This window comes from Plectropomus leopardus, chromosome 14, assembly GCF_026936395.1.
Source record: "Plectropomus leopardus strain MGB_pleo_1.0 chromosome 14, ASM2693639v1, whole genome shotgun sequence".
In the NCBI taxonomy this organism is placed as follows: Eukaryota; Metazoa; Chordata; class Actinopteri; order Perciformes; family Serranidae; genus Plectropomus; species Plectropomus leopardus.
The window spans coordinates 7,272,305-7,297,811 of record NC_142189.1 but is presented as its reverse complement, the minus strand read 5'-3'; the positions used below and the strand labels follow the sequence as shown (position 1 = coordinate 7,297,811).

Sequence of the window (25,507 nt, the reverse complement as noted above, 5' to 3'; positions counted from 1 at the left end):
TCCTGTCATCAGATTCCTCTGTTCCCATGATGCACCTTTCGCAGCTCTCTTTTTAACAAAAGAATAAGAGCGTCACAGAGCAGCGGTGACAAAGCAGGGAATGTGGAAACAGTGTATTCCCTGTGTGTGTGTGTGTGTGTGTGTGTGTGTGTGTGTGTGTGTGTGTGTGTGTGTGTGTGTGTGTGTGTGTGTGTGTGTGTGTGTGTGTGTGTATGTGGAGCTCTGCTCTCCACCCTGATAAAGGCGCTATGTGCTGAAATGTTGCTTCTTTTCACTACATAAAACATGAGCGCGCTGAAGAGAGTGTCACTTTTTCTTTTTTTGGCTATACAAACTGTCTGTGTCATGTGATGTTTTCCACCCTGCAGCCTGATACTGAGCCCCTGATTAATCTCACATGCACCTATTATACATATTTTTTTTATTTTAAGGCACTAAAATTAAATTTTGTACATACACCTTGTCTGCTTTTTCAAGTCGATTCAGCACGTTGAATTGGAGACAGCGGAGACAGTCAGTCAGTCAAACAGAGGTGAGGAATGTAAACAAAGAGCTAAAGTCAGAAAAAATTGTAGTCAGTAGTCTTTGCAGTGTGCTCATGTGTCACTTTTCGGCTGAGACAGGCGACGTGAGGCAACACAGCAGCCGACTTTTGTCGATTTTGTCGGTTTGGTGCGTCTCGGTCTTAAAGCTCTAATGGAAGTTGCTGCTACTGGCCAAATAATATTGTTGCTGCCCCCTGTAAGAAAAACAACATCTGCTTTTTTTTAAAGATTACAGTGAACAAATATAATGTGTAAGCTTTTATTACTTTTGGATAGAGCCAGGCTAGCTGTTTCCCCTGTTTTTGTCCATATGCTAAGCTAAGCATTGAAAACAAATGGCAGATATTCCTTTAAAGAAAGGTGAGAACATCATCGTGTGTCTCAGATGCCTCCTCTGTCTGATTCAAAGCCTCTTCAGGGAAATAAAAAAAAAAAAACCTTCTGTCTGTTTCTTGGCGGCAGACGACTCGGCGTTCATCTCTGTCACTTAGTCATCCGTCGGCTGCTGTTCTCTGTGAAACAGTAAGAAAACTGAAAGATATCTTAATAGGAAGTCTTGAGTACTCTCTGGGGCTGAAAATCCTGCGTCCGCTCGCTGTCGTGCTTAACACAGCCGGACTATAAATCCCAACAGGAGCTCCCCTGCGAATCGGTCCTCTCACCCCGGTCACGCTCTCGGGGCGCCGTCTCGTTTGTCCTGATTGATGGGGTCACTGGCTGACACCCCAGCTGAGTGGCCCGGGAGCATCCAGCCATCCACTCGTCCCATCGCAGGAAGTTTTATAGCTCAGAAAGTACGATTACAGAGAGTCCAACATTTTTTTTAAATCCAGGAATTGATGCAAATTTTGTTCTCTTAAATCGGCATTTAGTTTACTCTAATGCACGTTTGAAATCACCCTGAAATCTTCCTGTTTGTGATAGAAATGGGAGGGTTTTAAACTTTCACGTTAAATGAATGAAATGAATGAAATCTGATGATTTAAACTTGATTAATTAAGGATTATAAAGAGTTTAGCATCAAGATATGAATGTAATCGCTGCTGAAAATGGAGCTTTGAAACTTCATGCAGGAATTAACTGTTTGAAACCTGAAAAAAATGGCTTGATTTTTTTTTTTCAAAAGCATGGAAAAAAAGGAAAAGAGGAGCAGCTTATGAAGAAATTACTCAAATTGGCAAGAAATTAGTGAAAAGTACAAAATATTACCTCAAAAATAACACAAAATAACATTACACAAAACAAAAATGGAAAAGTAAACGCACAAAAAACAACAAGGAAATGACCTGAAAAGGGTGCTTAAAAATTCTAATAATTCTGTAAAATAATTTTAGAAATGTAATTATGATAACTTTTTTATCTTTTGTTTTTTTTAGGGGTGAAAAATAAGAAAATTACCTAAATATAGTGAAAAACAAAAATGAAAAAAGTAAAAAAAAAATAAAAAATCAAAAAACCAACAACAAGGAAACAGGAACAAGGATATGATCTTTAAAAAAGTGCTTCGAAATTATAATAATTCTGTAAAATTATTTTAAATATTGAATTATGACAACTACAAATATAGGTTTCTGGACATTTTCCTCTAGGTTTTGAAAAAATATTTTATACATCTTATAATTATGTGTAATTTATGAGACATTTCTTGCTAAGTTGCTCATTGTCTTTTTAAAAATATTTTAGAAAGAAAGCAAACCAATTTTCTCAGGTTTCAAGGGTTTAAATACTTGTGAAAGGCATCTGAATTCAGCCCAAGAAAAGCGATGTTGATCCAAGTTTCAGAGGGTTAGTTATAAATCAGTCATTTCTAGCACTAATTGTCAAAAATGTTTCAAATAGCCACGTTGAAATCAACACCTTGGACTGTAAAATGAAATGATTTCTATCAAAAACAGAAACATTTCTGGGCGACTGCCAACATTTAAAAGTGTTTTTCTTGCTCCAACTGTTTGGATTCGAACCTGAGAAAAGCTCGCTTTTTTCTCCTCATCCCTCCTTCCTTCTTCCTTTTCACTCGCCAGTTATTCAATCCTGCGTGAACACGGTCGTTGTTTGATTGAGCATTTTTCATAATGAACCGAAACACCTTGTTATGTTCCGCTAATGAGGAGCTCTCATTCGGGAAGGAACCATCTACTCTTCACAGCCCGAAGCTCCGGTGTTGATGTATGGCGTGTCAGAAGATACTGACCTGAGTGTAATGGCGCTTACATAACCCGACTCCTCGTCTCAGAGAGACTTTTGTTCTGCAGCGAGGTGGACTGAGGCTCCTGTTGGAGAAGAGGTGGCGGTGTTTACTCAGGAGAAGTCAATGGGACAGCTCGCACAGATTGATCCCTCAGAGAGCTGTTTTACTACACAAGTGGGTGAAACTACCAGCTTTTTCCACTGTGTTAACAAGCTCATTAGATTTTCAGCCAGGCTAGTGGTTTGGCTTTATGGAAGGCAATGTTGGTGCTGCACTTTGTCCAAGTTTCTCAATATTTACTGGATGGATTGTCATGAAATGTTGTGCAGACATTCATGGTTGTCAAAGGATGAATCCTAATGAGTTTTGTTACGCTCTGACTTTAATTCCTTTTACTTTAATGCTGAGATTCATTTTTGTGGTTTCGATTAAATTGTCTCAATAACTGTTGGATGGATTTTCATGAAATTTTGTGCCCACATTCGTGCTCTCCTTTGGATGAATAAGAACTGATCATGATATTGTGGTATGAGACTAGATATTGTTTTAGCTTTTGGATATGATAATATTGTAAAAGCTGTCTTTTCCTGGTTTTGGAACCCAAATCACCAAATACTTTCATAATGTGTCATTTAGGGTCCTGCATGCATCACAAAAAAACATAAAAAATGATCAGATATTAGCCTCAATCCAAATTTGAAATATTGTCATTTTAGTTTTTTCACAGTGAAGCTAGGTTGATTTTGGTGTGGTTATCTCGGATCCATATTACGTAATATGGATAAAGCCAATCAGAAATTCAAAGTCAGGTGTCAGTTGATAATAGTTAAAGATGCCTAAAGAACTGAAATCCTTCAATCCCCTTATGCACGCTGGCACAAACTGGACTGTTGGTAAATTCGGAGCGCTGATGGAATATACTATGCACCGCACTCTGTGAGTGTCAGAGCACACACTGTGCACATTTCTGCACAAAGAGCAGTGTTACTTCATTGATTATTTCTGAAGAGTTTACTGTTTCCTTTTCCTGTTTTTAGTTTTGCTTCTGAAATGTCCCAGGGTATCTGCTGTAGTGACTGCTCACTTCTCCAATTTGCCAAATCTGCCAAATAGCAGTGTGCCAGGTGGCTTTTTAAGAGAATAGATGATAGTATGATTAGTTGAATTCAACACACCTATGACCATTTAAGGGACTAAATGCAACCCCTTTGCTGCTTTGAGCCTTACTTTGTGCCCAAATTATTTGCCGTTAAGCTATCAAAATTGGAGTTGGACACGGCCTAAATGCACTTGCGTCATGTAATATAGATTGTTTGAATAGGGCCCTTAGAATAGTCTATTGGCGAACTCCATCTCAACTTTTTTGTTCTAAATACTGGTTTCGGTGCCAGTGATGAAGAAAGCAGAGCACAGCTCTTTATGTCCGAGGAGAGAAGGTTGAGCTCCTCATTCTCTCGGTCTGGAAAACATTTTCATGCTTATGGTGCAGTCCCTGAACAGTTTTCCCTTTATTTGTTTCAGGAAGGTGAACGCTAATTCTTCCTCATCAGGCTGCACAAAGCATCTGGCTTTTTTAGAATTCACTGTTTGAAAAGTCAAATGTGAGCAATTACCAGGCTCTTATCTGAACAGCTCCCAAATGCCAGGGCCCTGATGCAAATTCTTGCACAGCTTATTTTCTCAGGCTCAAGCTCCAAATTTAGAAACGTATACAGAAATCAGCTCCGAGCTCTCGGTTATAGGTCATTAAAACAGTTTCAAGGCCAATTGTGCAATTCATTTTAAGCACTTTATTCAGATGTTTTTGGACGTGTGTGACTGCTTTGCATCGTAGTTTCCTCCTGCACAGACTGGAGTTTTAAATCTGCAGCTCGGTGGCAGATTTGAGACCCCGGACGGAGGAGCTTTTTTGGATTCCACATCCACCATGGGATTTGAGGTCAAGGTGCATTTCCTGTGGAGCAAAGAGTGCAGAGTAAAACCCTGCTCAATGCTCGAACACGTCTGGAACCACTACACACTTATGGTCACATGTCTTCAATAGCATAACGACCCTAAAAGGGGGGTTTATAGGCGATCTGTCTGCATGTTTCCAAGGAATTTTCCCGCACCACATGGGAAGGATGTAGCTGGGTCTTTCCTCCGCTAATGCTATTAATCAAACCACATGCATTCTCAAGTGCATGTGCTTGCTGCGAAACCTCGCTTTGAAGGCCGGGGGGGGGGCTCGTACTGCACTCAGGGGTCTATGAACATGTGAGTGTATTAGCTATAAGCCTCCTCACAGGAGCAGCTGCGGCGCGTCTCACGTAAGTGAAAGCAGCTTTGAGTAAACAGATACTGTGGCAGAAGCAGGCAGCCGGCACACCTTTCCATTCAGTAGCTGTGTGGGTGGAGCTCCGAGGGGAGAAGAGGAGAAGAGGAGAAGAGGAGGGAGGAGGTGAAGGAGGAGGAGGAGGGAGGCAGTGAGTGAAAGAAGAGGTTCAGACAGAGGAGCTTTCAGGTCTGTGCACAAAGAGAGCGTGTTCAGGAGGCCATCCTTTGTCACATTGTCAACCTGCAGTCAATAATTTATCATCAATGAGCGATCAAGTTACCCTTTAAAGCTGCTTCAGGGCGTTTCCCTCCTTCAGCATAATTACTTTACTCTTTAACAGTGTTTGGCAAGTTACATAAAACATGCAATCACTTACTATTGTATAAGTAATGCATCGCTCTTTAAATTATTTAATATAAAAGTAAGGTTCCCACATATCACATTGCCTGTGTTTAAAGTGAAAGTTGAGCATTTTGGGGACTTAAAAATGAGAAGATGTTGCCGTTATCATTCTCATATTTGCCTGTACAATACAACACTATAGCCAGCAGCTGCTTATCTTATGCTGCCTTCACGTGCTCCTCGGAAATATAATATTATTTACCGTTTTTTCGAGTTACGAGCACATGAATGGCCCTCTAAACTCGTAATTACGAGTGGGAAGTTGCCAAGTTGTGACATTTGTGTGACGTTTCAGGGCAGCAGGTCATTGTTTCTGAGTCTAGAAGTCATTCTTCCGACTTCGTTGTGTTCATGTGCTTTTAGGTCTATATTTTATGTATTATATAATATACATAATATATTTTTATATTTAATCTAGGTCACTACATGGACAGCAGTTAATATTAGTACCACACTAAGTATTAGTATTAGTATTAGTATCACACTTAACATATAGTCACAAATTGATATTCAATACATGACTTAATAAAAAAGTTTCTTACCATTGACTAAACATCGACTTTTGTCCGCCATGTTTATGCATATATGACGTCAAGTCAAATAACGTTGTTATCAGAATTAGTGTACTCGCTTGGCATGCTTTATAGTTAAAAGTCTGCTTGCTTGTGACAGCTAATAGATTCATATACTAAAATGTGCAACTACTAAAAGTAAACAGCTACCAGGAACAAAATAATTAAATCTATAACTTTCTGCCATCAGTTGTTGACACTGTGTCCATGTTTTCTGCTATTTCTGCTGCCCTGAAGCGTCACACAAACTACGACTTTTGAGGGTCGTTCATGTGCTCATAACTCGTAAATATGGTTAATATAATAATTCAGAGGCGCACTTGAAGGCAGCGTAACTCCCCAGCTCTTCTTCTGCTGTTTATCCAAAATCAGCTGGAAACTTATCAGTGCATCACCTCCCATGTGGCACAACTGTAGCCGAGAACTGCAAGAGCTTAAATAACAAAGTTGGTATCAAAACACTGTTATGTTCTGTAAATCAGTGATGCTGTGAAGAAAATTCTGAATAATGTTACGTTATATAAGAATTTTAAAAAGTGTTCCTTAAGCCAGATCTAAAAAACAAAACCAAAAAATAAATGTAAACAACTCTCCATAAAAGTTTGATGCATCACATCCATCAGCTTTTTCTTCCCTCCTCAGTTTCTCTCGCTTTTATGTCCTTCTTTTTGCTCCGTCTCTCCTCCATCTCGTCTGCCGATGTGACTGAGTGGGTGGCGCTGGATGTAAGGAAAAGTTTTCTTCTTGCTTCAGCGTGTTGAAATCTCCCTCCAGCCTTATCAGGAAGCCTGTCTTCCACTGCGCACAGTGTGGTGCGTCACCATTATTTGCTCTGTGTGTAATAAATAGGCAATTGCAGCATTCGAACAATGAGGACAGGATGTTTCTTAGCGTTTTATTTACACTGCAGGCAATTAAGTCTAATTCAGAGGGAGTTAAATTCAGTGTGGTGAATCAGCCTTCCTCGGTGGCCGACGTTACAGGCAGGCAGTGTGTAATAAGTGCAGCGATTAAAGCCAGAGTGCACGGGGAGGAGATGAAGCCGATGTTGTTGTGGACCTAGAAAGATGGTAATGTTGGAGATAAATCAATCCATCAATCTGTGTTAGCGAGTCCTTGGGAAGAGAGTGTTCTGATGAAATCCAGGGCCAGAGGCTATTTGTTCAGCTGCACTCTTCCACTTTTCTAAAGTGGGACAAATATTGAGCGTCTGAATTTCAATCACTGGCTGCTATTGATCCTCTGATCTGCCGGCGCTCACGATCAGTTCAGGAGCTCCTGCAGGGCAGCTGCATCACGCCCCGATGGCTCTGTGCTGTTTGTGATACAGTCTGCACAATTAAATTCTGCAGCAGCAACAAAAGCTGACTGACATTTCTTTCCCCTGCACTACTTTTCCATATTTGTTTTCTGCTGCAGGATTAATCTGCATGCTCTCGACCAGAGGCATTTCTAAGGTTTGAGGACATCAGAGGCTTAGTGTGGACCTCTGTAGGGGTTCTGGGTGGATCCTCCTTTCTGATGAACAAGCTCTATTTTGATGCTTTTTTATTGCGCTCTGGTGCATTATTTACCCTGAAAAACCTTATGATTAATTATGGTAAAAAAATTAGTTGTTGTTAGTAATCAGTGCTGATTGAAAAAAGAATACTTAACGAATGCTGTCATTAAAATGTATAGACTAGACTAGTTGAGTTGTTTTTTTGTTAAAAGTGGTAGAATATGAGTATATTTAGCCAAGCAGCGGACAGAATAACTTATTATTAGATCCAGGGCTTTAGACCATTATTAGGGACTGTTTGTTATTTAGGAGCGAGGAGATAATTCTTCAGATAATTCTTAAAGCACTGGGGAGGGACTTTTTTATTTTGGCTTATGGGCGGGGCATACAACTTTAAATGGCTGAATCTTGTATTTATTTTAGTCCCGATTTAAAAAAAACCCCCAAACAAACATACCTTCTCGCAGTTTTTTTTAATTATTTCTTTATTTGTTTGTTTGTTTGTTTTTAATCTTTGATGATTTTAAAACTATTTTGCGATTTTTTTCCTTTTCTTTAAAAATTTGTGGTGATTTTTTTTTCTTTAATACTTTTCAGCAATTTCTTTCTTCAAAAATTCTTGATATTTTTTTCCCTGTAAAACTTTTTGGGGATTTAAAAAAAAAATCTTCAAACTATTTGATCATTTTGTTTCTTTAAAATGTTTAGTGATTTTTAAAACATGCCTTCCAAATCTGATAATTGGCATAATCGCCCAAATTATACCATTTATTATAGCCGGAAACTTTAAAAACAGAAATAATCATTGGATTTTCACATTTCTGATGGTTATTGAACAAATCAGTCACTCAGCAAGGCTCAGGGAAAAAATATTTGTAGCCTTGGGGAGGGTAAAAAAAACAACAGCCACCCCCTAATCAGATAAATAAAGAACAGTCCCTCGGGTTTATTCTTATTTTTTGAAATAACATTTCTAAAACAGTTTTGGGCTGAAGTCTTGGCCTTATCCAGGCCTAATGACGCCACTGCTCTCGATGTCACTTGAGTTGCGACATTTAACAGCGGCCGCCGTCAAGTGCTCGCAGCGGATCTCATTACAAGTTGTAACAGACGCCTCCCCTCGACAGCCCCACGCCTGGTAACCCAGCACAAGATGAGAGCCGGCCTGCTGCTTGTTGGTGTGTAGTGGAGAGCTCTTGGCAGAGCGGCAGGGCAGCAGAGTGGTTCGAGCTGTGTGAAGTGCTGTCAGGTGCTGCAGCTGGTGGACGCAGGCGGACGGACAGGGAGGGTAAAACAGCAGCAGCGCGGGTCAGAGCAGCTGATTTGTGTTTGTGTCCTCAACTGTTCTCAGGGTCCCCTTCTTCTCTTTCTTTTCTCTCTGACTGTGCCGTGAACCATTTCTTCTTTTTCTCTCCCGTCGTAATTACAACCTCTGTGACCTTCTGCTGATCCAGCCCAGAGAAGCCAGAGAAGAAACACAGATACCCACAAGGTTTTCCTTTGCCCTGCAGATAAAACAGTTTCCCTTTCAAAACCTAATGTTATGTTACAGCTGTCAGTCCCATTCTAGAGTGGTATTTGGGTGAAGCTGTGCACCTTCTATACCCTGCAGCATGGTCTGTTGGCATGAATAGAAAACAGATTATTCCACTTCCCCAAAACCGTCGCAGCACAGGATTTCCCAGAGGAAACTGTCCAGCTGAGGTAGTTATTCTTTCACAGGAAAAGAAAAAACTTTCTGATTAATTATTACAATGTGAACATAATATTTGATTGACCTTCAACTCCAAAGATTTAGCAGGATCAAGGATGAATGTAATTTTGTTTTTTGTTTAAAAAATGGCCAATAAATCTACCTTCTATTACTCAGTACATTTACATGATTTTAGAAAAAAATCAAACTATTGTGGTAATCCGACTCAAACTGGACTTTTAAAATACATGTAAACATAACTTGACATAGAACAAACTGTACTGTTGTAACTTGTTGATCTCAGCAAGAGGCGAGTTTCCATTATAGATCTGTGTTGTTCAAAACATTTGCAGGTTTATTTCAATTGCAGCCACCGCACCCGCCGTCATTATTTCCAATTGAAGGCGACGTAGGCGTGTTAGGCCAGAGATAATGGAAAGGCAAGCCCCTTAGACGCGGGAGCAGCCACATGAGGGATTTCTAGGAGGTGATAGTCCACAATTTCACAGAGGAATTGTGGATTCAAAACGTACAGATGATCTGCTTCACTTTTGAACTTATGCGATGCAGTAAGACCTCTTGTAGCGCCTGCTGCATCATTCCCGAGAGAGCCGGTTCCTACCGACAAGCACATAGCCATAGCATCATGTGACCAATAAAAGCAGTTTTGGGAAATATGGCTTTTTCAAATCGCCTGAAATACCACCTTATGAGAGTGAAAAATACCTTTTTGCGATGAATGGGAGTTTTGTTCGAAATTGACTTGTTTCCATTTAGTGTATTTTATATTTGCAGTTCCAATTTGCTCATTTTGAGGGTTAATGGAAACCCATCTAATGCTGGCCATACTAAATTGACGCCATTTTTTGTTTACTGTTTTTGATGGCTGCAGCTTAAGTAGGAAGATATCATCCCAGTTCTTAATAATTTCTACAAAGCTCTGATTGGTCGACTGTTTCTCCAACTAGTGAAATCAGCAGTGAGCACAACACCAAACACGTTAAAACTGTAACACTTCTGGGCCATAAACATTCATTCTTACACATTCTTTTTTTTTTTTTTTACATTTTTTGATCCAAAACCATAGAGTAATTCTGAATGTAGTTTTGGTTAGTGGTATTTAGCATAGAGCAAAAATAGTGACCTCAGGTGCACATATTCAAAAGCAAAATGCTAATTTCAGCTTTTATGTAACAGGTGTTTTGAATTCAAATATATTTTGGCCATCTTCTGTTCTGTTGTATTTTGAGTAGGAATTTTTAGCACTATGATGTGTCTGTAAAGCAGCATAAATCCACTTAGCCAGCAGCAGAGTGTAAATGATGATTTGAATGGATGTTTCATGTCGAGGCCGGAGGAAGTCAAGTGGCCACTGGAGTCAAGCTGAATAGATCGCAGTGACTCCTGATCAAGGTTTCGGGACTATTTTTGACACTTATCTCTACTGAAACCAGCTTTTGTGTCGGGTTCATTTGCTGAACTGAGAGCGTTACCGCTTCTCTCTTTGACTCGCATGTGGAACTGCTTTCAATCTGTGTAATTTTTGTGTGTCTGAATCCCACGTATAAACAACTCTGAAACCAAAGATCAGATCTAGTTTGAAAAAAACACGTCACCAAGTTAAAAAATACAAGTATTTAGCATCTTTGTAACTGTTATTACTGTTGATAAGGAGGTGGCACCTTGCATGGTAGCCTCTGCCGCCAGTGTATGAATGTGTTTGTGAATGGGTGAATGCTGATTTGTGTTGTAAAGCGTTTTGAGTGGTTGCTGAAATAATTACAACAATAATTACTTTTTTCTGCTTTGAGGAGGGGTGTTAATGTGTTTAAGGCCGGAATAAATTCTTTGTAAAATAAGTCAACATGTCACAGGAGTCACAGGACTCTGTTGACTCATTGGCTGCTTGTACTCTTTGGTCGCAGTTTGCTGCTAAAAGTCAAACAACGGCAGCAGCTTTCCACATTTCAGGGCAGATTGCGGCAGACAGCACTTCACAGTTGCTGTTGTTTTAATCTTAATACCAGAAAAGCACTTTATAAATCTACTTAGTTATACTACATTTTGGAAGTAAGTAAAAAAAATTCTTGTTTTGCTTTTTTTTTTTAAATCTCTTCAAGAGTCCTTTTTTTCCTCAGCGGCAGTTTGTGGAGTTTGAGGCACAGGTTGAAAAAATGATCTGTTGATCCAGTTTTAATGGACACCTGTTAGTCAGTCAGAGTATTTTCTCTTTCCCTGATACAGAACGCCTGTTTGTTTTTGACAGAAAATGTTGCATCTGTGCTGCTGACACCGTCCAGCTCTGTGGATAGAACTGCAGCACATACGTACAATGGCCTTAACAGGACACATACAGTACAGCTGATGCGTACATGTGTTGAAAGCCTCCTTTGTTCGAGTGCAGTGTAGCTCCTCCCAGCTCAGCATTTCTCTGAGTCAGGTGACGGTCAGCAGTGAAAAACGCTGCACCAGCACAAAGCAGCACCACGACCGCGCCGCACACTTCCCATCACACGACCACGGCGAGCACGCCGAGCTGGAGCTGACTCATGAGTACTGTGTTATGACTCGGGGCGAATAGGCCACTGTACTTCCCATCACAGTGTTTAGATTGGCATCTGACTGTTGTCACAGAGCGTGACGACTCAGGCATGACTCAGGAATTACTGTGTGCTGAGTCGCTGTGATAACAACTTTATTTCTGTTGAAAGAAAAAGAAACTGCTTATTTCTGTGTTTTTCTTCTTGTGCAGCTCCCTTTGTACATTTTTTAATTTAATAAATAACTTTTAAATCAATATTTTTTTTTTTTAGAATTTACTTGAAGCACATAAAATATGAATGCAGTCTGAAAAAAAATCTGAACTAGGTTGATCATATTTAAGTTAAACTTTAAGTCTGTGTCATATTTACTCTGCAGCTGTGCTGTGAATGCATGCAGTTCTCCGTGTGTGTTTAAGCACCATAAAGCCGAGCTGTAGCTTCAGTTCAGACACTTAGAGAGCAGAAAGGACAGGCCTCTCCACAGACTGGCCTTTGTGCAGTGGGACACTCACTGTTTGAGCCAGTGAAGCGCAGAGATACGTGTTCGCACTGGGCTTTTCAGGGACTTGTCGCTCAGCGTGGCCTCTTTGATGCCTGGACTCTATTTGAATAGCATCTGCACATTGATTTGCATCCAATTTGTTTGCTGTGAGATCATCAGAAGTGCTTCATCTTCTTATCAGCTCAGTTAGACGTTTGTCTGGACGTGGATGTCATTTGTTTTTGTGTTCACCAAATATGGAAGAGATATATTGCAGCGCTGAAGAAGACGTGTTTCCAGTATGGGCTGAAAGTCGCTGTCAGTTTGTAGATGACAGAAATATTAAAATATGGCTTTAAAGGTGTTTTATTTGTGAATGAATGGGTGGCCTTAACCCTTTGAAACCTGGGCAAATTTGTTGTTTTTTTTTTACCTTCAGAAACATGGGAAGAAGGCAATGAGTAAGTTAACAAGACATGAGCCAAAAAATGTCAAGAAAGCAAGATAGCAAGATAAAACTACCAGAAAATAAGCAACAAAAGACAAACAAGAAAATGCCTCCAAAAAGTGCTGAAAATATAAGTATGTTATTTTTTATGTAGCATTATTTATTAGTAGTTACGTAACACAATAATATAAAATTATAGTAATTATAAATGTAGTTCTATGGACATTTCCCTCTTTTTTTTTCTTAAACATATTTTTCTTCCCCCCGCATCCTTTTTTTCAGCTTGTTTTGAGTTTTCAGTTTCTTGTCACCTTTACAATTTTTTTGAAAATTCTGTGACATTTCTTGCCAAATTGGTCAATCCCTTTTTTCCCCATTTATTTTTTTTAATGAAAAAAAAAAAAATCTTCCTTTTGCCCAGTTTGCCTTTTAAATGTAGTAAAATAGAAATACTTTATGTACAGTAATAAGTACATATGTGTGGTTACATACCATGACCGAGTATATGACCATCACACCCCCTGGATAATCCCAGCATGATATGTGATCCAGCAGCAGTTTAAGTTCCTTGAGTTCCTCCAAACCGTCCTGAAGATAGCTGAATTCAAGGTCCAGGCGAACTCTCACCCTCACAGACGTTTCCGTGTTTGGGACCTTGTGTTGCGTGGGGGGTGAGTGTGTATGTGTGAACACGCATGTGTGCGGGTGACTTGTTGGATCCCAGCGAGCGCTCGGGGAGCCGTGGACGTGGGTTTTAAAGAGCCTCGGTGCAGCCAGGCTGTTTGTTTGTGGGTCTTTCCGGGGCTTGTGGGGTTGTCATAGCAACCGCCCAGTGTTGGGCACTCTGCGGCATTTTCACAGACGAGGCACTCTTTGTTAAATGAACTCGGCTGAGGAAAGAGCTACTACCGCTCTTTGACTTCTCGTTGTAACACACACACACACACACACACACACACACACACACACACACACACACACACACACACACATGAATATGCATCAAGGCCACGAGAGAGTAAATATCAGCAGACTGGTCACAATGGCTGCTTTTCTTTGTCAATCTGCACTTTTTGGCTGCTCCTTCAGCACACGCTCCAACTGTAGAGAGCGTGTCTGCATGCACGTGAGCAAGTGCACGTGTTGAAGTGTATGCTTTCAGCACAGTGTGTGTCTGCAGCATGTATTTGTGCACAGACTGTACGCAGACAGGCTGTGTGTGTGTGTCTGACTGTGTTAGCATATTTTCCTGTACTTGCGTTCAATGGTCCAGGGTGCTTTTGCCTCCGTGTGTGTGTGTGTGTGTGCGTGTGCGCTGAAGCAGTAGCAAAGGCGATAGATAAGTGTAATGGGATGACGGTGCTGAGTCAGCTGTTTGCAGTAACAGCCTGTTTGAGTGCCTGGTTGGGTGGAGGCTGCACCTGAGAGACTGTCGCACTCCATCATGGCTGCAGGCTGAGGAAAGAGAGCTTCCTCTTCTCTGGTGTGGGACTGTGTGTGTGTGTGTGTGTGTGTGTGTGTGTGTGTGTATGTGGGTGTGTGTGGGTGCAAATGCAAAGAAGAAATGGGAAGGGAAGGAAAGCAACATTTTTATTAATCCCCTTTTATTTTTGCTGTGCTGTTACTGTGAATCAAAGGAAAAATGTGCAGATCTTTCGTCTCTAAATGTATGTGCATTAAAGTTTAAATCAGGGTGACATTTTTGACATCATTGGAAACTGTAATATTTGGACTAGAACTTAAATTAAAATCCTGTGGGTTTAGAAGGTCAGTGAGATTGTATATTAAAAAGTTCTGTGAGGTTATGATAAAACATCTCATAACACAGTGTGGAGGATAAAATCATGAGCATTACTCCTCAGTGGGTTTGTTTATTAAACTTTAATAGCTTCTGAATATCAAACAAAATACAGTCTGAAGCATATACTTGAGAAAGTTGGCATAAAGTGTAGAGCTGAAACAAGTAGTTGATTAAACAATGAGTTGATTAGCAGATGATTAACCATTTTGGCACTTAGGCAGCTTTTTAATATTTTTTCCAGTATAAAAAATGCCAAAAATGTTTGCCTGCTCACTAGTGATTGTCTTTTTCCAGTTTTGCATCTTAGCAAATTGGATATCTTTTGGTTTTTGTTCAGTGGTGGGACAAAACCAGACATGAGAAGATGCTGCTGTCGGCTCCTTGATATTGAATTATTGACATTTTATGAACCAAAACACAAATAGATTAATATAGAAAAATAATCAGCATATTAATTCTAAATTATTTAAAAAAAAGGTTAGTTAGTTGCATTCCTTACAGAATGTTACATGTACAGTTTGCTTATTTTTGATCCGATTTTTCCTGATTTTCTAACTCTAGTTTATAGATATTTCCACCAATCGTGTTCAGGATTTAGTTTTGTTTATTTATTTGTAAGCAGGATTGCAAAAAAACAACCAAACAACAAAAAACAAACAAACTGCAGGCCCAATTTTCACATAACTTGGTGAAAGGATGAAGCACAAGCTGAGCAAGAGTGTAGGTTTCATTTCAGCATTGGGGACACACATGAAACACACATGAAACAGGGGGCTCCATCAGAAAACTCTGAGCAACAAACGCTTCATTTAGTGCATTCTGGTGAGTTTTTAAGCACCAGTTTGAGTCTTTTCTGCATTCATTAATGTTGTAAAAAAGTCCTCTGCTTGTTTCCTGTTTTTATAAGGGGACAAAAGCACATGTTCCAGATATTAAAGAGGATAGGCCATGTTTCATGGGGCAAATATACCATTTATTTTCACTTTTGTTAACACAAAAGTGTTAAGACATAATGCACTCCCTTGAGTATGTAGGTAAAAAAGAGAGGTAGAAAGTGAGTGAGACATCCAGCTGAGCAACTCCTGACGGGAAAATTGGAGAAGCCAGAGAGCCAAAATACACAGTACTGGGATTAGACTGACCAGTGTCAGCTCAGCAAAGTCAACCAGCTGCAGGGAGCAAACAGAGCGGTCCGCCAGCTCTTTATCATCCTCCTCTACACACACGAAAATACACACACACACACACACACACACACACACAACATCTGCATGGCTGTCTCAGCTGAGCCTCGTATGATGTTTTTGGAGCCAGAGAAGTTTGTGTGTTTGGTGTGTGTGTGTGTGTGTAGTCAGGCTGTAGTCTCCAGTGAGTTTTAGAGGAAGGAGAGAGAAGAGGATGAATGATGACCTTTGACCCTTTTAGAGGACTCCCTTGCTAGTCAACCAGCTCTCAGACTCCTGTCCTTCCTGCGTTAAGACAGAGACACACAGAGAGAGACAGAGCAGGTTCTGGACTGTAAGTGAGAGACAGAGAGGGAGATATTTCCCCTTCATCTCTCCTGCAGGTTGAGGAGGCAGAAAGGTCATATTGTTCCTGTCCATGACTCACTCTGAGCAGGAGGGATGGAGCTGCGGCTCTTTCATGCGGCGGTGTCTTGCTGTTCGTGCTGGAGGTGTAAATGTCTACATGTTGGGGGCCTCTGTGGATGTCGGCCAATCTCTCTCTGTTTACCTGTTTGCCTGTCTCAGTGTCAGAGGAAGTTTTCAATGCCTGGTGGCATCAAAAGCCCCCCAAAGAACCAGTGAAAGGAACAGAATATTCTGGCTTTTGTAACTCTGGTGTTATTTTGTAGTTTTGGCCACCAGTCATGAAAATATTGAATCACAACAAACATGTGCAGCCAAACCATCAGACAGGCTGTAAACAAGCTGAATAAGTAGCCAGGTGATCTAAACCGCTTTATTTTGAGGTGAAAAGTGAGAATAGACTTCTTTAAAGAGATGTTGCCACATTCCCACAGTTCAGGAGTAACTATGGTCATGGCTGGATTATTAACCGGGCCAGTGGGGCCAGTGGGGCCAGTGCTGCGGGGCCTCAGACTGCCAGGGGGCCTCTAAGCCTCGGGCCGCACATGGTGCATGCACCAAGACCTGTCGAGAAAATTAAAGGCCCCCAGGTCCCTCGGTACATACAGTGAGTGTATCACTTGGGCCCCGTGGTACACACAGTGCACGCTTAACATGAGAGCCTGGTAGAGAGTACAGTGCTGTACAGCTGAGCCACTGTTTGCTGTGACATGATATTTATTCATCAACAAGTCAGTTCATCCTGCACATCAGGACAGTGTTAAGGGCCACTGTTATTTGACTCGCCATAACTAGCTATCTCTTTATTTTAGATAGCTGTTGTTCCTGGTAAATGCTAGAATGTAGTCACCAAACAAAAGTGACATACTGTGCAGGCTTCAGGACGATGCAACAGGGAGTCATTTGAATTGTTAACCAGGGTAGGAGGCTCCAAAAAAATGCCCAGGGGCCTCACAGGACTACGATCCTTCCCTGTGGTATGTACAAAGCTATTATTACTGATAGGAACGATGGCTAAAACTACAAAAATAACCCTTGAAATGGCCATTTAACATAAACTGTGGGTAAAAAAAGCCCACTTCAAAACCTTTTACAGCCAACATTGTATTATTTATTGTTGTTGCTCCTCAATGTTACTTCTGTTTGCTGTGAGCCACTGTAGGTGATTCGTGGGAGCCTCTTTTCTTAGAAAATGCAACAGTTTCTGGCCAAAAACAAAGGAGTTTACAACTTGAAATGGCAGAAAATATCAGTTTGTCCCCTATTGTTACCATTTTTATGTGATAGTTTATTCTTTAAATACTCAGTCAGAATATAACAACAGCGTTCATGTGCATCCTCATGAAACAGGTGATAGAAACATGGTGATGTTGTGATGACTTTTGCTCTTAGTCACAAAACGGACCCTGAGATGACATTGTTAATTCAAGAGGCACATTTGCACCACAGACGCCTGTCACAAGACTGGCTGCGGTCCATGCCACATCTGTCTTGTGGAGGACTGTATTTTACAGTAGAGCAGGGTTTTATGAAATTAGAGGTTCTGCTCAAAAGTCAGCACTGTTCAGACTACTGATTCAAATTCACTTCAAAGTTCAGAAAGAATGAGCTCTATGCTAAAAGCATGGATTTTCTATGCTTTTGTGAGTACAAGCACCAATTTCTCTGATTTCCTTAACAGTTACAGGTTTTGTTTGAAAAACTTGCAATAAAAATGCTTTTGTAATTAGGACTGCCTCCTGAAATTCTTAACCTCAGTCGAACCCTCAGTTGACTGAAATGTTTTGGGCCAAATAAAATGTGGTCGCCATATTTAGCTGCAGAGTGAGCGCTCCTCAGTTTCACGCTGCTCTCCAGGACAGGCAGCTGCAGACCCAGAGTGAGTCTGAGTGAGATGGAGGCAGCTGCTCAGAGTCAGGCTCTGAGATAACATTATCTTCTGCCTTCTGGTCAAATTAATGATTGATTGATATGACGCAGTCTCTTTGTTTGATATCTAGTGTCAGGAAAAGATGTCATATATTCCTGCTCAATCTTTAGCATATGTAACGTGCATTAGCTTCGAGGGCTAACTTGGCTTGTTTACCATATTACATGAACGCAGCCATCACCCAGAATGTCTGACTGAACTGAAACTCGTTCAAGCTCCCAAAAATAAAACAAATGGGCAAATATTTGTTTTGAACAGCCAAATCTGATTTCACTTACCAAATTCTGAGTCTAGTGCAGATTTAGTCGTGATATGGTGTGTTTATTTTCCAATAAAAAGTGCAAACATATGATATCAGAGATCAATAATTGAAAAAGTCTGACCATGCCGATAAACAAAGTCTTCCTCATAAATATTTTTTGTCTGTATTCCATGTGTCTGAGTCCTCATTATATGCAGCAGTCGCTCCTATCATTTTTCTCAGACTTTGCATCATGCCCCTCTGCTCCCTCGCCTCCCACTCAACTGCTGAGATGGAATTTATGTTTGCGTCGCTCTGCTTGCCAGATGCACGAAGCCACAGCACAGCAGTCTGCAGAGCATCCAGACAGCAGTTTGGCCGTCCTGCGTCATGTCCGCTTCGTCCACTAAGCTCCGCTCTGCCTCTTTTTCTCCCCCTCAGCTGTGCCTCCAAACTGAAGGCGGCAGAAACCTGAATCCTCGTCTCCTCACTCTGCCAGACCTTCAGTGTCAATTCTGATTCACCTCTCACTTCTTTTTTTTGGATGACGGTTCATTTTTATTTTAGGATGTGTGATATCTATATCAGCTGACAGCGCTGTCAGAAATGCACACATCATCACATCCTTTTCAACACCTGCAGTTTTTCCAGTTTGTTTGGAAGTTTTTGTTTATTTTGTTTTTTTTTCAGTGTTGGAAGAAGTATTCAGATCTTTTACTGACGTAAAAGTAAAAATGCCACGGTGTAAAAAATATCTGCTACAAGTAAAAGTAATGCACTTGAAAACTTTCTCAAGTAAAAAGACAAAAATATGAGCATCAAAATATACTTTAAAAAACAAAAGTAAAAAGTATTTATTATGCAGAATGACCCATTTCAAAACATACATAAGTGTGGCGGTAGCTGGCGACAGAGGTATCTGTGTATCATTCTGTGTCCCCTCTCTAAATTTGGAGGTTTTGCGGGTCTGTGAACGTAGCACAGGTGGAACTCAGTAGCAGTTTGTTACTCGTGAGTAGGATAATTGATCTGCCGATCCGCTAGAGGGTATCAGATCAGACTGACTGATGAGAGAAGCAGCTGTTTATGAGTGAATGCAAACTTTTAAACCCAGTGCAATGAACGGTTACGTTTTTCTTTCACTGTGCCTGATGTTCTGCTGCTCTGTCTGTGCCGAGTATGCTCTGCACCCCCAGTGAGTGTGGTGTAATGAATATTCGAACGGTATATAAACTCCAAATAGCATTCCTAATGAATGGTCCAGCTCTAAAATGGAAAATCAATATGTGGCGGCAGATGTTTTAAATGTGGCAGGCTGCCACAAAGACATTAATGTGTGGAAAACTCCTTTATTGATCACTGCTGCATTAATGTGTTCATTTCTTTAATGTTGCAGCTGGTAAAGGTGATCTAATTTTAATTACATTACATACTGCTGGGTATATTAACTAATGGTAAGATATCATAATTTATTAGTTGACTTATGCTTTTTATTAAAATGTAGTGGAGTAGAAGTATAAAGTAGCATAAAATGGGAATACTCTAGTCAAGTACAAGTGCCTTAAAATTGTACTTAAGTACAACAGAAATGTACTTACGTGGCATAGACTTCCAATGAAGTTATTTTGTAACTTTGTCTTTTTATTCTGGCGTTGTTTTCAGGTGAAGTAAAGTTTTACTTATTTTCATGGCAACACTGACAAACTTCAGATTACAGGTTGTACGGAGGTTGAACAGCTTGGAATAAAAATGTGTTGCTGTGTGTTTTTGCTGCTGAACTTGATTAGAAAACATCATAATAATGCAGCTCTGAAAAAGGGGCAATTTTCCATCTGTTTTTAGAGACTTAAAGGGGCCAAGACCAAGACTGTGTATATATCTATGTAAATGCACCGTGATCTCGACCGGTTTCGATATAAAAATATGGTGTCTGATATGTCCAAGACTGATTCTGAGACGAGACTGAGACCAATCTTGAGTACTACAACACTATTTTCTCGTCCACCTATGACAAACATCATCCCTGGTGTCGCAGAACTTTTTCATGTTTCCCAACCTTGTTTTCATGTTTAAAACAAGGTAGGACATCATTTGAGTGCAGCAGTATGAATCCCCAGAGCTGTCTGGAAAGGTTTAGTAGAAGAAATGGAAAAAGTTCCTTCCTTTCTTATCATTTACCACCGATATACCTTTAAGCAAGGCAGGCCTGATACACAGCTCCGCCTTCACCCACAGCTGTCCCTCCAGGGTGTCATTTTAAATCAGAGCGCGCTCTTAGTAAACTGGTCTGCGATGCCCTGATCCATCACACATCAGGAACTCATCTGGGAGTCTGAGAGGGAGGAAGGTGCTGTAGCTGTTCGCAGCTCTGTTTTCCTGGCACCAGAAAAACTCTTTCCACCAGCACTTTTCTGGCCCCCACGAGCCCGAGCGAGGCGCAGGCAGCAGAAATAGACTTAAACGACACTTTCACCTCCCTGGGATTCGCAGAGGCCCATTTCCCCCCAACTCATCCAGACAGTTTTCATTCTCGCTCGAGCTGCGGGTGGCGTCACGGTTTTTATGTTGTGATTTTGATTCCTTCAAGAAATGTTTTACCCCCTTCGACCTCCTCTCGGCTTCTGTCTCCTGCTTTGCCAAACTTTCTGGAGGAGACGCTGGAAAGATAATTTTCATGTAGTTTTTCTTGCAATTTATCTGCCTGTTTGTGGGGTTTCATCGGGACATGAGAGGCCCTCTGGTACGCGGAGCCGGAGACTCAGGCTTGAGAAACTGGCCATGGTGTTGAAAACCGCCTTCCTGTGCGCGACGCTCTGCCAGCAGTGTCTGCCTTTCCTCTCTCTCTGTTCAACTTGTATATGGCAGCGGCTCGCACTCATGAGCTGGCTTGTTTCAGCAAAAGGATTGTACTAATATGGAGCTGGCAGAGAAGCAGGAAATATTTTCCTAACTGAGGTTGATTAATGGAGTGGGGAGTGGATGAGGGGGGAGCTGAGCAGGAGGTGGGGAAAGGAACAGGAGCAAGGAGAGAGAGTTTAAAAACTATATGTGATGGTTTAAGGCTCCTTTTAGGTGTCAGGAAGTTATTTCCATCTGCATAAGTTATTTAGGTTTCGTGGCTCAGCGCAGGTAAAGAAAGGTGCAGCTCTGTATAGCAGCACCTCTATAGCTAAACAAACATTTGCTCACAGTTTTTGTCCTAATAGGATGAAATTTGGCATAGAGGTCACAGCAAATTCTCGTTTAATTTTTAAAGAAGCTTTTTTTGTTAGCGCTCAGAATTCTGTCACTCGAATCAGATTTGGCTGTTCAACACGAATATTCACTATTTGTTTTTTGTTTTTTTGAATGAGACTGGAGAGACATTCATCTTTATATAGTAATTAGTTGACCCTTGAAGCTAATGCATGTTACAACTACACTAAGGATAGCTCTCAAACATTTGTGTCTTTTTTGTTTTAAGTTGTTTTAAATTAAATATCTTTGGATTTTGTACTCAAACAAAAAAGCAATTTTTAACTGTCGATTAAGCTTGTTGATTATTTTCTTGATTAATTGATTAGTTGTTTGGCCTAAAAATTGTCAGAAAATGTTGAAAAATGTTGATTAGTGTTTCACAAAGCCTAAGATGACACCCTTAAAGGGCTTCTTTTGTCCACAACCCCAAAGATGTTCATTTTATTGTCAAAAAGGAGGAAAGAAACCAGAAGGTTTTAACATATAAATAGCTGTTTGACTTTTTTGTTAAAATACTCCAACAAATAAATATATTATTAAAACTAGTTAGCAATTCATTTAATAATTGATTAAGTGTTCCGGTTAAAAATGACTTATATCAGTCTGGAAAAACAGTCCATGACAGTGCAGTAAAACTCAGTTTTTTACTATTTTGTGACATTTTATAAGCTTAGTGACAAGCTGTTAAAAATAAGTTATCTGTCGGGAAAATTTGTTCATGAAAATGCCGTAAAACTCACTAGTTTACTCCTCATGTAGTTTGTTCGCTGAGCTTTGCATTCGGTGGTTGCCATGGGAAAACTGCCGCCATAATGACGCTGACTGGCAACCTTCCCTGAACTTGATGCGGAGCAGATTCCTCCGGCTCTTGACCCCTGCTGTTTTTACAGCCCGCCTCAGTTCTGGGAGGCTGAGACGAGAGCAGACGAGAGCAGATGAGCGGAGAGGGGCTCTCTAAATTTACGACCCTCCAGTTCCTCTTGCAGACACAGCCAGCCAGTCGTGCTTTCTTTGCTCCGTTACACGACATGTTGTACTGGAGCTGAAACAACAGATTGTGTTGAAGCCGCAGTAATGAGAATGATTTTCACTGGCAAGTTGTTGATGAGCAGGAATTGGTCTCCGGGACTCTGGAGCAGACATTTTAACAGCTTCCAGAGATTCACAGCACATACGGCTTCGACACAAATTGTACGAGGACAACAAAATCACACATAGAGAGCACAGGGATCATACGACAGGCAATATACACAGCAAAGAACTGTATTTATACAACACACAGGCTGTAGGCTGAAACACTTAAACACTATTAAACAGCTGTTTGTGATGTGCAGCACATTATAGGGTCTATTTTGTTGTTTTTTTTGCTTTACAGTTGGCTCCATTCTTTTCTAGTTTAACAAATTTAATGATACGGAACATTTTTGAGGCAGTCTATTACATTAAGAGCAATTGCTCGGGGGACCAACCATCCCCCCCCTCCTTTTAACAATTATACAGACAGAAAGTAAAAGAGGCAGGAAAACAGATTTTAGCAGCGTCTGTGAACAACACAGCAATGTAGCAAGTGCGTTTTTAGTGCCCCGACCCCAATTTGAGACCGTTCATAACCCCAGACCGATATTTATATTACCAAAAATATTGATTAAATATGTATCTTGACAGTGAGGCTGCTCACACCTGGTATTAACGTACATTTCAGTGATCCGAACACAAGTGGACACATGGTAGTACACACCCGTGTCTATCATGTGTCTCCAGCTGACCGCTTACTTCATGTGTCTTTTATGCTAAACCATCGAAGGGTCCCGCGCACAGTTATTACATCGGGTTATGATGTCAGCAAACTTCCTGTGTTTTTTTTTTTGTTTTTTTTTTAATCTTGTGTGAGTGTGTCCATTTTTTATCATTCTGTGTCACCCCTCTAAATTTCGATTTTTTTGCGGGACCATGTTCGTAGTGCCGGCACTTTTTAAAGTTTGACTCCCACATTGGATAACTTATGTGACGATCCGATCACAGCTGATCACATCAGATCAAAAGAGGAGCAGCTGTTATAGAAGTGGGTGAATGCAAACTTTAAGAACCATCGCAAATAACTATTAAATTTTACTTTCACTGCGCCTGGTGTTCTGCTGCTCCGTCTGTGTCCAGAGTACACTTTGTGCTCCTAGAATATGGTGCAGTAGTGCTCCTGATGAGCGGTCCAGCTCCAAAATGAGAAAATCAGTATGTCAAGGCAGACGTTTTGATGGTGGCGGGCCGCTATAAATAAATGAATGTGTGGGAAATCCTGATGATGAAAAAATGTTGGAACAGTGTTTTATGTTCTATTACCCTGTTTAACTACTTAAGTGTATGTTTGTAATTTTCACACAGCATATTTTCATTTTTAACCTTATAAACGAAAAGTTTTTAGGATGAGGACCAAACAGTGTGTTTGGCCAACACAGCACTATCTCGGATAATCTTGTTGGAGCTGTTGCAGAGTAAACTTCTCCAAATCCAATAACACTCTGGAAGCATCAAGGACTGGCTTCTACACAGCAGACGGCTATTTTGAAATAAATTTCTCATACTTTTTTTTGTGCAGAGATTTTGTAGGATTAGACCAACCGCACGTTTTCCCTTTAATGCCCGATCTGACTCTCGAGCAGTAATCTGCTGCTGCAACCAGTGGACCGGTAACTCTGAGTCGTGACCTGCCAAGAGCCCCAGAACACCTGAAGGGCCTGGGAGTGTTGACCAAAACACAGCCAGCGGGTCATGTGACAGCGCAGGTGGCTGCCAGCCTGCACTGTGGGCTGCTGCCAAACTCCACAGTGACCCAGAGAGTTAGAGGAGCGGCAGGAGGGCCAGCTAATTCTTGTCAGGAGGAGGCCTGTCGCCCAACCCGGAGCAGCCAAACTTACCGTCCTTCCAACACATTTAACAAGCTAACATTCCTTCTGTGAACTTTTAGTCGTTTTCACAACTGTGCTCTTTATGGTCGAACTCAAAGCCTTTTGACATTTTCAGCTGTCTCGTCCTGTTAAAGCTGCACTAAGCAGGAGTTAAAGTGAAAATGTGCTCATTGTATCCACTTAAAGGGACTGTATGTAACTCCACTTTCTTGGTTGTAACAGCCTGTGGACTGACTTCTGTGTAAAGGGCTCTGAATACATTTTTCCAGGAAAATCCAAAGGATTTGAAGAACATTAACCTCTTGAAACCTGGATCGATATCAGTTTTCTTGTGCTGGTTTTAGATGCCTTTCACAAGCTGTTTGACCCTTTGAAACCTGAGCAAAAAGGGAGTGCCCAACTGGGCAAGAAATGTCCCTCAAACTGTAAGAAATATGTAAAAGATTACGAGAAAATTACTCAAAAATTTGTTTTTTTAAAAAGAGGGATTATTAGAAAATTATCAAAAAAGGGGAAAAAAATCCTGAAAACTATATTTAAAATAATAACAATTTTGTATTTAAAATTATATTCCAGAAAAAATCTAAACTAAACTAAACTAAATTTTTTTCAAGGTTATTTTGTGTTTGTATTCACTTTTTTTTGTGCTTTTTTAAAATCAATTTTCTTGCTAAGTTTTAGGCCATTTCTTGTTTGTTTCTGAAAGAAATCAAACCAATTTACTCAAGTTTTGAAGGGTTAACCAAGAAATCTTTTTTCTGGCAGAAAGCCATAGATCTATAATAATACCTAGATACCAGATGCCAAAATGGCGCATATTAATTCCAATGCAAAAGAAGTACCTTGCAAAAGAAATACAGAATTTAAATTAAAAAGTACAGCATTAAAATTAAAATAAATTAATAAGAAAAAATACAATAATAATAATAATAATAATAATAATAATAATAATAATAATGATGATGATGATGATGATGATGATGATGATAATAATAATAATAATGATGATATAGTAAAATATATAAAAATATAATGAATAAATAAAGTAAATAGAAAAAAGATTTGTGTCAGTAAAATGTAATTCATTTTCCAGTATTCGATCAACAGGGCGCCGGT

The 25,507-nt window shown here is 40.4% G+C and overlaps 1 protein-coding gene and 1 long non-coding RNA gene across 6 annotated transcripts in view; one reads left to right on the top strand and one right to left on the bottom strand.

The window, feature by feature from the left end:
* Positions 1–25,507, top strand: part of actn1 (actinin, alpha 1) — a 74,231-nt gene that overhangs the window by 6,824 nt on the left and 41,900 nt on the right. The gene's annotated exons all lie outside the window — the stretch shown is intronic.
* Positions 791–16,468, bottom strand: LOC148187414 (uncharacterized). Its single transcript, XR_015778719.1, has 2 exons — positions 13,183–16,468; positions 791–9,030 (listed from the first exon to the last, which is right to left on the bottom strand). It is a non-coding gene; the product is annotated as an uncharacterized LOC148187414 (long non-coding RNA).